Source organism: Argopecten irradians, chromosome 5 (genome assembly GCF_041381155.1).
Source record: "Argopecten irradians isolate NY chromosome 5, Ai_NY, whole genome shotgun sequence".
NCBI classification, from domain to species: Eukaryota; Metazoa; Mollusca; class Bivalvia; order Pectinida; family Pectinidae; genus Argopecten; species Argopecten irradians.
The window spans coordinates 45095171-45104118 of NC_091138.1; the positions used below are offsets into that span (position 1 = coordinate 45095171).

General features: G+C 32.9%; 1 long non-coding RNA gene across 1 annotated transcript; it reads right to left on the minus strand.

Annotated features, from left to right (window-relative positions):
• Positions 1 to 526: 526 nt before the first annotated feature.
• On the minus strand, positions 527 to 2197 carry LOC138324002 (uncharacterized). Its single transcript, XR_011208605.1, has 2 exons — positions 1677 to 2197; positions 527 to 636 (listed from the first exon to the last, which is right to left on the minus strand). It is a non-coding gene; the product is annotated as an uncharacterized lncRNA (long non-coding RNA).
• Positions 2198 to 8948: the final 6751 nt, after the last annotated feature.

Below are 8948 nucleotides of genomic sequence, written 5' to 3' on the forward strand. Positions count from 1 at the left end.
GTAACTTGTAAGAAGATATTGTAAGAATTGTAATTGTGTGTTCAGTATTGTTGTGTTTAAATGAAACTGTACTACCTCCTTAGGCCCTATTGCATCCATTTTTATCCACTAATGAACTTAATATGCAATTATACAGTGTACCTGCATGTATTACCTAGTACCTACAAGTATAAATGTACATGTACCAGGTATATATTGCCTGTACCTATACTATTACCATGCATACTCTATATTGTGATTCCCAGTATTATAACTTTAAAGAAAGAACAAATTGATATATTAATGAGTGCTGTAATTGTATTTACTGAAAATTAACAAGCATAATTAGGGCAATTCCAGTTATAAACTAGATCTTTTTTCTTAAAAATCATACTTAATTTCACAGTAAAACCATTTTCTGAGACATTCACGTCTTCATATAGGTTTGCATATGGCAATATGTTCCAAAATTATTGTGCTAAATGCTGAATGCTGCAGTTTTCCAATGAACAAAAGAAATTTTGTAACAGATGATAAACTCAGGAAATAAAAAAAAATATTATGGTTTCCATGCATTTAATACTGTCTGGTTTTTACATATAGAAAAGGTATGTGTAGCCTCAAGAAATTCTTCTTATATTATGGGGGTTTCCATACCTGCAACAAAATGCACCATGTACAGGTAAAAATACAATATTATTGCATTGACATGACCATTATGAGGACTTTTCTTAACCTCTTATTTGTGGTCTTCCAGTAAAAATGGACAGGATATATTTATATATATCATTCCCTGTATAATTTTACCATTTTACAGATAAACTCCCAGGTAAAAATGATTTACATGTAGATAATTAATTACATATAATAAGTTAACAGAAGGAAGGATATCTAGTCATTGGTGATTTATATACCCAGTAATTGAATAGAATGGTATTTGTTTTACCATAAAAATATCTATATATGCTATAAAATAATTATACATGAATCACATGTATTTGAATCCTCTTAATAAATTAATATGGGAAAATTTAAATATGTAATGTTTTGTAATGCAAACCTTTTAAAATAAAAAATGGAAGATTATAACAAAATTGAGTTGTAAAAAATTAAAACAGAAGAGTGTATAAATTCATTTTGTATTGTAATTTATAAAATTATTTCTAAATATCATACATACATAATACATAAAAACATTTTTAATTACCCAATATACCTACATGTATCTATCTATGATTTTGTTTAATTTTTCATATAAATAACATTTATTAACAAGTTCTCAACCTCATGATACAGTTGCATAACAAGATTTTCAGCAAGTATGTACTATTATGCATTAGCTGTGTATTGAGGGCTAAATGAAGTCTTATCAAATTAAATACATGCACATTATAAGGTTATATACATTTTACATACAAACAGTTCTGAACAAGCTCTTTTTTCACAATATGTAATGTACACTACATGGTACAATTAATAAAATCTTATAAAACCAGATACCATATCTTATAATTATGTTCTATTTGCTTTATTTCTAATGCTTCATTTGGAGAATGGATACTGGATAGATCTATAGTATAGGCCTAGTTATAATATGGACTGTTTAGGCATGTTATTTCAAATTTTATATGCAAATGAGCAGGTGCTTGTTTCGTTTTGATAACATATTTTAAAAAGTTTTGAAAATTGGTATTTACCGGGATTATAGATTGCAGAATATTCTGAAACAGGTATGTTCTATTTTAAATCAGTTTATATGAAGAAGTGTAGTGGATATTCCTCATATTTCAATTGTAACACCAAACCGTCTTTCAATTTCACTGAAAAATACGGGAAATGACTCGCCAGATTAGGTAGTGTTTTGAATGGCGGTACTTTTTAAATAATCGTCGGTAAATATCAAAGACAGTCACACAGAATGATGAATGAATACCATACCTTTCCATCAAAGTGCATAAATTAAAATTTCAGCATATAAATCGAGAATCTCAAAGCAAAACGTCCCGTGTACCAAAAGGGGTCCGCTCGCTGTATCAAAACCGGAAGTGACGTAGTGAGGAATAAAACCGGTCTATTTTTAGCTTGCAGTTACGACGATAATTTTTTTTATTGTGGACGTACACCCCAGAGGCAGTCCTTGTCAGAAACTGACAAACATTGAATCACAAGGAATGCATATTAAAAATATCGCAAAAAAATATGTCAAATTTGTACCAAATGTGGTACGGTGACGTTAAATTTCCTTACATCATCATTAACAGACCTTCCCAGACTTCGTAATCCTACTATAGGCGGTTAAAGATGTGTAATATAGAGAGTTTCGAATTACGCTGCATGAAGATTAATCGCAATCAAACATGCAATGGTCCTAAAAAAAAAAAAGAAAAGAAAATCTCCCTCAAAATTGAAATAAATAAAAATGAAAATGTCGTTAAATAATTGCCCGGAGTTAAAAGTAAGTGTATATCCTAGCTGAGATAATCAATAATCAAAAATGCATTTTATAGGAAATAAATTTCTTTTAGGAATTTCATTATGTTTAATTTGTTGTCCCTAAATAACTCCTTGCATTGCATTTTGCAACAGCTACGTCCTGTCATTTATAAGACCCAAGCGACAGGCAAGAGAATGAAAGCGTTCTAAGGCTATGAAATTCCACGTTTAATAATGTTACAGACATGCATAACAACACACATTTATCGATAAATGGATTTTGTATGCAAAGGCCATTGTGTAAAATGAGCTGCACCATCTAAGTGCAATGCATCAATTAAATGAAGAACAAAACACGAAAAAGACCGAAGCACTTAATAACCTTTCCAGTTTATATTTTTTCTAGCTCCGATTGCCAAAGTCAATTTATTTCAGCATTAATACAATTAGCCATTGGAGAAGAACGAAAATCACATTCGAGAATGGTCCATTTCATTTCACATTGAACGCGTCAATAGGATTTCTTCTCAACGTATGGACTTAACTTTGCCGAAGCCTGTGATTAATTGCATATCAAATAAGTGTTTCGATTAGTTTTTTTATTCTCACTCTAAGTGCTGTCGTTTACGAGAATGATATGTAAATGAACAAGAATAGAAAAGATTATCGGGATTTTAATGCTACAAATGGCTTGTTTTGCCTCTGATGGTAAGAATTAACTCAATTTATTTTCAGAGTTTCCCTGTAAATGAATAACTTCGTGGAAACAGCAGACGATGTGTTTTCAAAGCAACTAATTTTAAATTGGATTTTAGAATCAAATTAGGTGGGAAATACTCTCAAACCTAAGTTATATATCCATGTACAATGACAATGGAAAGCGCATCTCTGATTACTTTGCGTCAACATTGACAGTTTATATACATTGTGCAACTGGAACATGGAAATAGCCAGTCAAATCTAATGCTTAGTATATACGATAAACCAATTCATTTTCCGTAAAAGTGATAAGTCGCGAACTTTAGAATCGTACTAGTCTTAACCCCGAAATTAAATCGCCTTTAAAAAGTGCTTATGTACAGTAGTTGTACCCATTTTGGGAGTAACCTAATTGATACTATTGTGCATCCTGAATGTTATTGTGAATACTTGTGGCACGAATTACTGTGAAATAGTTATTTTTTTTTTCTATTACACTTGTAAAATTTATAACTTACATTGCTAGCTTTATGGTTCTTATAACAAAATCAGTTTGAAGATATGTTAATTGCTTAAAACCTCAGGGATAACTGTAAGCCACTTTATTTCCTTGAGGTACAAATTTTCGTCAAAAGAGGTCAAGAGGTCAAACGTGATTTAAGCTATTTCGTGAACAATTGCATAAAACCTATATACGAATTCTCGATTGGCAGCAATTGCCTTTGATCGCGAGTCTGTATATTCACGAATATGTTAAAATAACGAATGTGCGAAATATTGTATACGCGACAGAGTTATCTGTCCTTGCGGATAGGTATTGATTATGACGTCATGAGTTTTAGAAGGTGACGTCATACTTTTCTGAGAGTTTTGGTCGCAAAATAATGACGTCACAATAGATACCAACCCGCAGGAGTGGTAACTCTCTAATATGCAAATGATATTTATGCGCTATAATAATTCAAAAGTGTACTTCAATATAAAATAGCTAAACTTAATGTAGATGACTTACCGTACAATCAAATATTTACGCAGATCAAAATTTTTCAGTTTTAACTAAAAACTACAAGAAAAAAATCAGCTGTTTTCAATTTTCACGGTCAGGCATGGTTTTCAGCTATGATATGGTTCAATAACTTCTAAATATTTCGTGGGTCACTTTTTAAGAACATACCGTATTCCGATTATATATCAATAATCGGTTGAATTAAATATACACTTCAAGTCGAATAGCGAAATTTGAATTCGTTTGTATTTTCAAATTTTCTTATTTTAGGTCCAAATCGTGAAAAGTATTCTCCGCGAAAATAACCGACAATACGATATCATACATATGTATGTCTAGACCTCTATACTGTCTTATCTTACATCTGCCAAATATTAACTATAACATGACTGATTCTGACTGACCTATGCTTTAAACGTCACTAATTATCTTTTTTTATGTCTGTTAAGCTCCTAAACTACACACTGTGGGGTATGGTTTGGTTTAACTTGCCATATCTGTGCCATAACAGTAAATAACCATCCCCTTCACCCACCACCACCACCACCACCACCACGAAGTAGCGGTAATCTGGTAGTACGAAGCCGACCAGGAATACAAATGTAATTAACAGTGCTTGTCTTACAATATCGATATTTTGCATTAGTATTCAACTCTTAAAACACACGTTTTCACACAAAGTCCTAAGTCTTAACGTATATCGCGTACCGCATCACAGAGTTGAGTACCGACCTAAGCTTGAATTAGCTTGTGTTCTGGAGAACAAACATCTACTTTAGTATCTCTACGACTGTAAATCTTCAAACGTCCACCTAACCTTTATAATCTACATCTATTGGACAATTTCTGCACATTTTATAGAGTGAACAACATATAGAGCCTTCCAGCGAAAGCAAAGAAAATCTCGATAAAGTTACAAAATAAATTCGTAAAAAATGCTTTGTTCTATTTACATATCAGAGTCCAAGTATGTGAAGCTGTTGCATGTCTAAAGATAATCAAAACATTAAAACACAAGAATAGCTACATCTGCATATGTTTTAAACCAAAGTGGTATTGCTAAGTTCCTTTTATGACGAAAGATTCCGTAAAATACACCCACATTATTCCCCACCCACGATATTCTAATCACTTACGATCTCTACACTCCTTGACTATCTCATAGTAAAATTGAAGGCAGCACAGGTGAACAAATCTGAACCAATCACAGGCCTACAAAAAATTCTTTAATAAGACTATAGAGAAAGCGACGCCCTAATTCAAAGCCACAGTCAACTACAGTGTATCGTAATAAGCAATGCTGGTTCTTTTTTATCCCTTCCTTTTTATTAGCGGATAACTAAGTTTCCAAATTATAACTTGAACCCTAACATAGCAATTAAGTCAAAAACAACTATACACTTTGTCTGAATAATACGCGCTTGGAATCTCGCGTGATTATCTTGTAAGGGGATATAACTGGAATATAACTCGTTAAGGTCCTCTAAGTTCCGATTTTAGGAGGCGGATAATGATTATATTATCGTTCGTAATCCGTCTTTAGTTTACATTCAAGGAACTATCCTCTCATTATTCTCGTTATTTTAGTTCTTCCTGGTTTCAGTAATATCTTATGTAACACCTTGCTATCCTATACTTTGGGTTTTTCTGCAGAATTATACCACGTAAGCACAATACAGACACAAACTGCTCTCAAATTGATAGTTAACTATAAATTCAAGCTATTATATAGAGGATAATGATAAAGTTTCTGTTTCAAATCTTCGTATGTCTCTGATAATGATCTTTTTAACTGTTGTAGAGCGAATCATAACGCGACAGGTATACATACAAACCAGGGAAGGGCCTTCCTGAAACGAGAGCATAGATATTGTTCTTGAGCAGACGATCGTTACCTATTGTTTATCACACTTCCCTGTTCCCCAACGCGTGGCTGTTGTTTATCATGTTTATCTAAACTCTCTTTAATTAATTTTCAAAATTTTAATAGACTCTCGATTAAGCTCGTGTCTTTTTCAAAATTTGACAAAAAGTCGAGTTTGTTAACCATGATAAACGACAGTCACTTTTAGGTGAACCTCTATATACTATATATACGTTTTATACGGATCTTCATGTTAATTTGTGTTCGAGCACTTCCGCCAAATTACGCAATAATTACTCTAAAATAAGGAAGATTTGCGGACGCCAATTATTGGTCATCGTTTCTATGGAAGTTAGGGGCATTTGTGTTAAAAGTGTGTTTTTTAATTCATCTGTAATGTTTGTCGTTATTACTGTTCTTGAAAAATCGTAAAGACCAACATATAAGGGGTTTTTTTCGACTTCGTAAACTGTCCTTGATATCGCCTGGGGTTTAGCTACAAATTGAAAATTGGTCTTTGTAATAGTGACAGCCTGGGTTAAGCCCCTCTATTCCAAAATAATCATCGTCTTTAATAAGGTATGTCTCGCTCCTCAGAATTAACGATTCTTTCATCGAAATACATACAGTGGTGTGGTATGTTTTTTGTCAGAATGCAGTTATCTCTATACAGATTTTAACCGATCACGTTATCACACGTAAAACTGATGAGAAACATTGTTAGATTGCTTTAACATCCTATCAACAATATTTAAGGAAATGCCAGCTTAAGGTGGTGTATAAAAGACGAATTACCAGGATGAAAAACCACCAACCCACGACCAGTTATTGACAACCGCCCCATATGGAATTCGAACTCGCGAAGGACTTTTGGTAACATATCGGGTGATTCTATAGACTCGGTTAAGATGAAACGGTCGTCAATCAACACTTATGGTCAGACAGCCAGGCATGGTCAAATGCGTCACAAAGAAAACTTTCATTACGGAAGATAAATAATATTTTTTATTTTATCATATAACCACAGAACCGATGATTGTGGCCTATATACTGAATTAAGTGGGCTTTTTCATAGTAAACACGGTAGGTGCGGAGCGGAAAAGTAAGACATTTTCTGAAAGTATGTGTGTTTGTAGGTCATATTAATAAATCCATTAATATCGAACATTTTTTCTACTCCCATACAAAGTTTAACGAATAATTGTATTACACTTATATATGTACTATGAACTTAATTCACTGTGTGCGAATGCATTAGTGTGGATCCGTTGTCAGATTTGATTAGCGCCAGATGTAGAAACTAATGTATAATCTAAGATATGCGCCGACGATGACCAAGTGGTAACTGTATCCAACATTTTTTTCTACTTGTTTCCTATCTCCGAAGATAACAATGCACTACAAAAATAAATCATATAAGCTTATATGAAAAATAAATCCTATTGACTCGGAGAGAAGCGGGCCGGGGGATTTAATGCACGAGACATTCCGAGTACACATGCACTAATGTAGGAGGGAAGCTAATTTCATACCTATCAGAGTATCCATTAGACCCCTGTGGGTATGGTTTTGACTCTCAAAAATCAGATTCCACTCTTAGGTTTGAAGCACATGTCCATTTGCAATATGTTAAGATTCTTTATATATCAGAGTCTTATCAAATATAATTAGCTATATTTTTTAATAAGACCACTATGCAATAAATTATGTAAATATCCAAATATATCAAAACAACTGATTAGGAAATTATGGCTTTAATTTACTATATATATTATAAAAACGGCACAATTCCCATAAAATCCCATATTTTGTCGCGAAATATTGTATATCCCGAGTTCGAATGTTTACGGAAAAATAAAAAAAAAACAGGTTCATTCAAAATAAACAGATAGCTTAACAATATTCACGAATGAACATAAAAGAACATAAAACCACCGCTAGTATAGTTATGCATATGGCAAGGGATTCCTTTATCAAATACAGGTCCGTGTGTAGCTCACAAAAGTTGACCTACCCTTTAATATACACAGCCGTTAATAGAACAACTTCGTATGCACATTTGATGTTGACGGAAAGAACATGAATATTACCATAAAAAGTTAAATGTATAATTGCTAATACTCGGGGTGGTTTTAATTTCGCTAAATTCACAGATCCAGCAAAAGTCGCGAAAGTAAACACCTCGCGAGGTTTATCAAATTCATGTCTTGACATGTCCTAGCCTGTCGAATGAATGACGCTTTCAAAGGCTACAAAGATAATTCGCGAAGAAGTCCCCCGAGAATAAGTTCCAGTCAGTAAACCGCGAAATTTTACATCCGCAAAATTTAACATCTATTCAGTATATTCAACATACATAACATGATGCCCTTTCCTTACTTCAGCATTTTAATCATACGTGTCTATATGGAATAGAAAATAATAATAAAAAAACCCGTGCGCTGCAGCTCGAAATGAAAGAAAATATTATGCGCTGCAGCTCGAAATTGCAGAAAATATTATTTGGAATGTTGAAACAGAGATGTGTGTTCGGGTTATTCAGTCAACACTATTCCTCACATGTTCTACATTATAACTTGTTTCGCAATCGACATGGAATAAAAAAGATGTAAAGTAAAATGAAATTCGGTTTAAAAATAAACGAAAAAATGAAGCATAATATTGAAATAAAATGGAAGCTAATGAGAAATGGATACATATATTTTAAAGAAAAAATATCTAAGCATGTATTTGAAAAAACCCGCACTTACGAGACAAAGATATGGGGAAAAAAATAAAGTAGATCAACTCATTTTGAGTCATCCCAGAAAACGATGCTTGGAAATCATAGTTTTGTTATTGGTTCATTTTTTTTCGAAATGGCTCTATAAATCAAAGTTGGCACTTTGCACCATGAAGTATATTAACGTATTCCCATAGGTGTCTTAAATGTCGACCTATTTGTTCCGTTTTTTGAACAGACTTAAT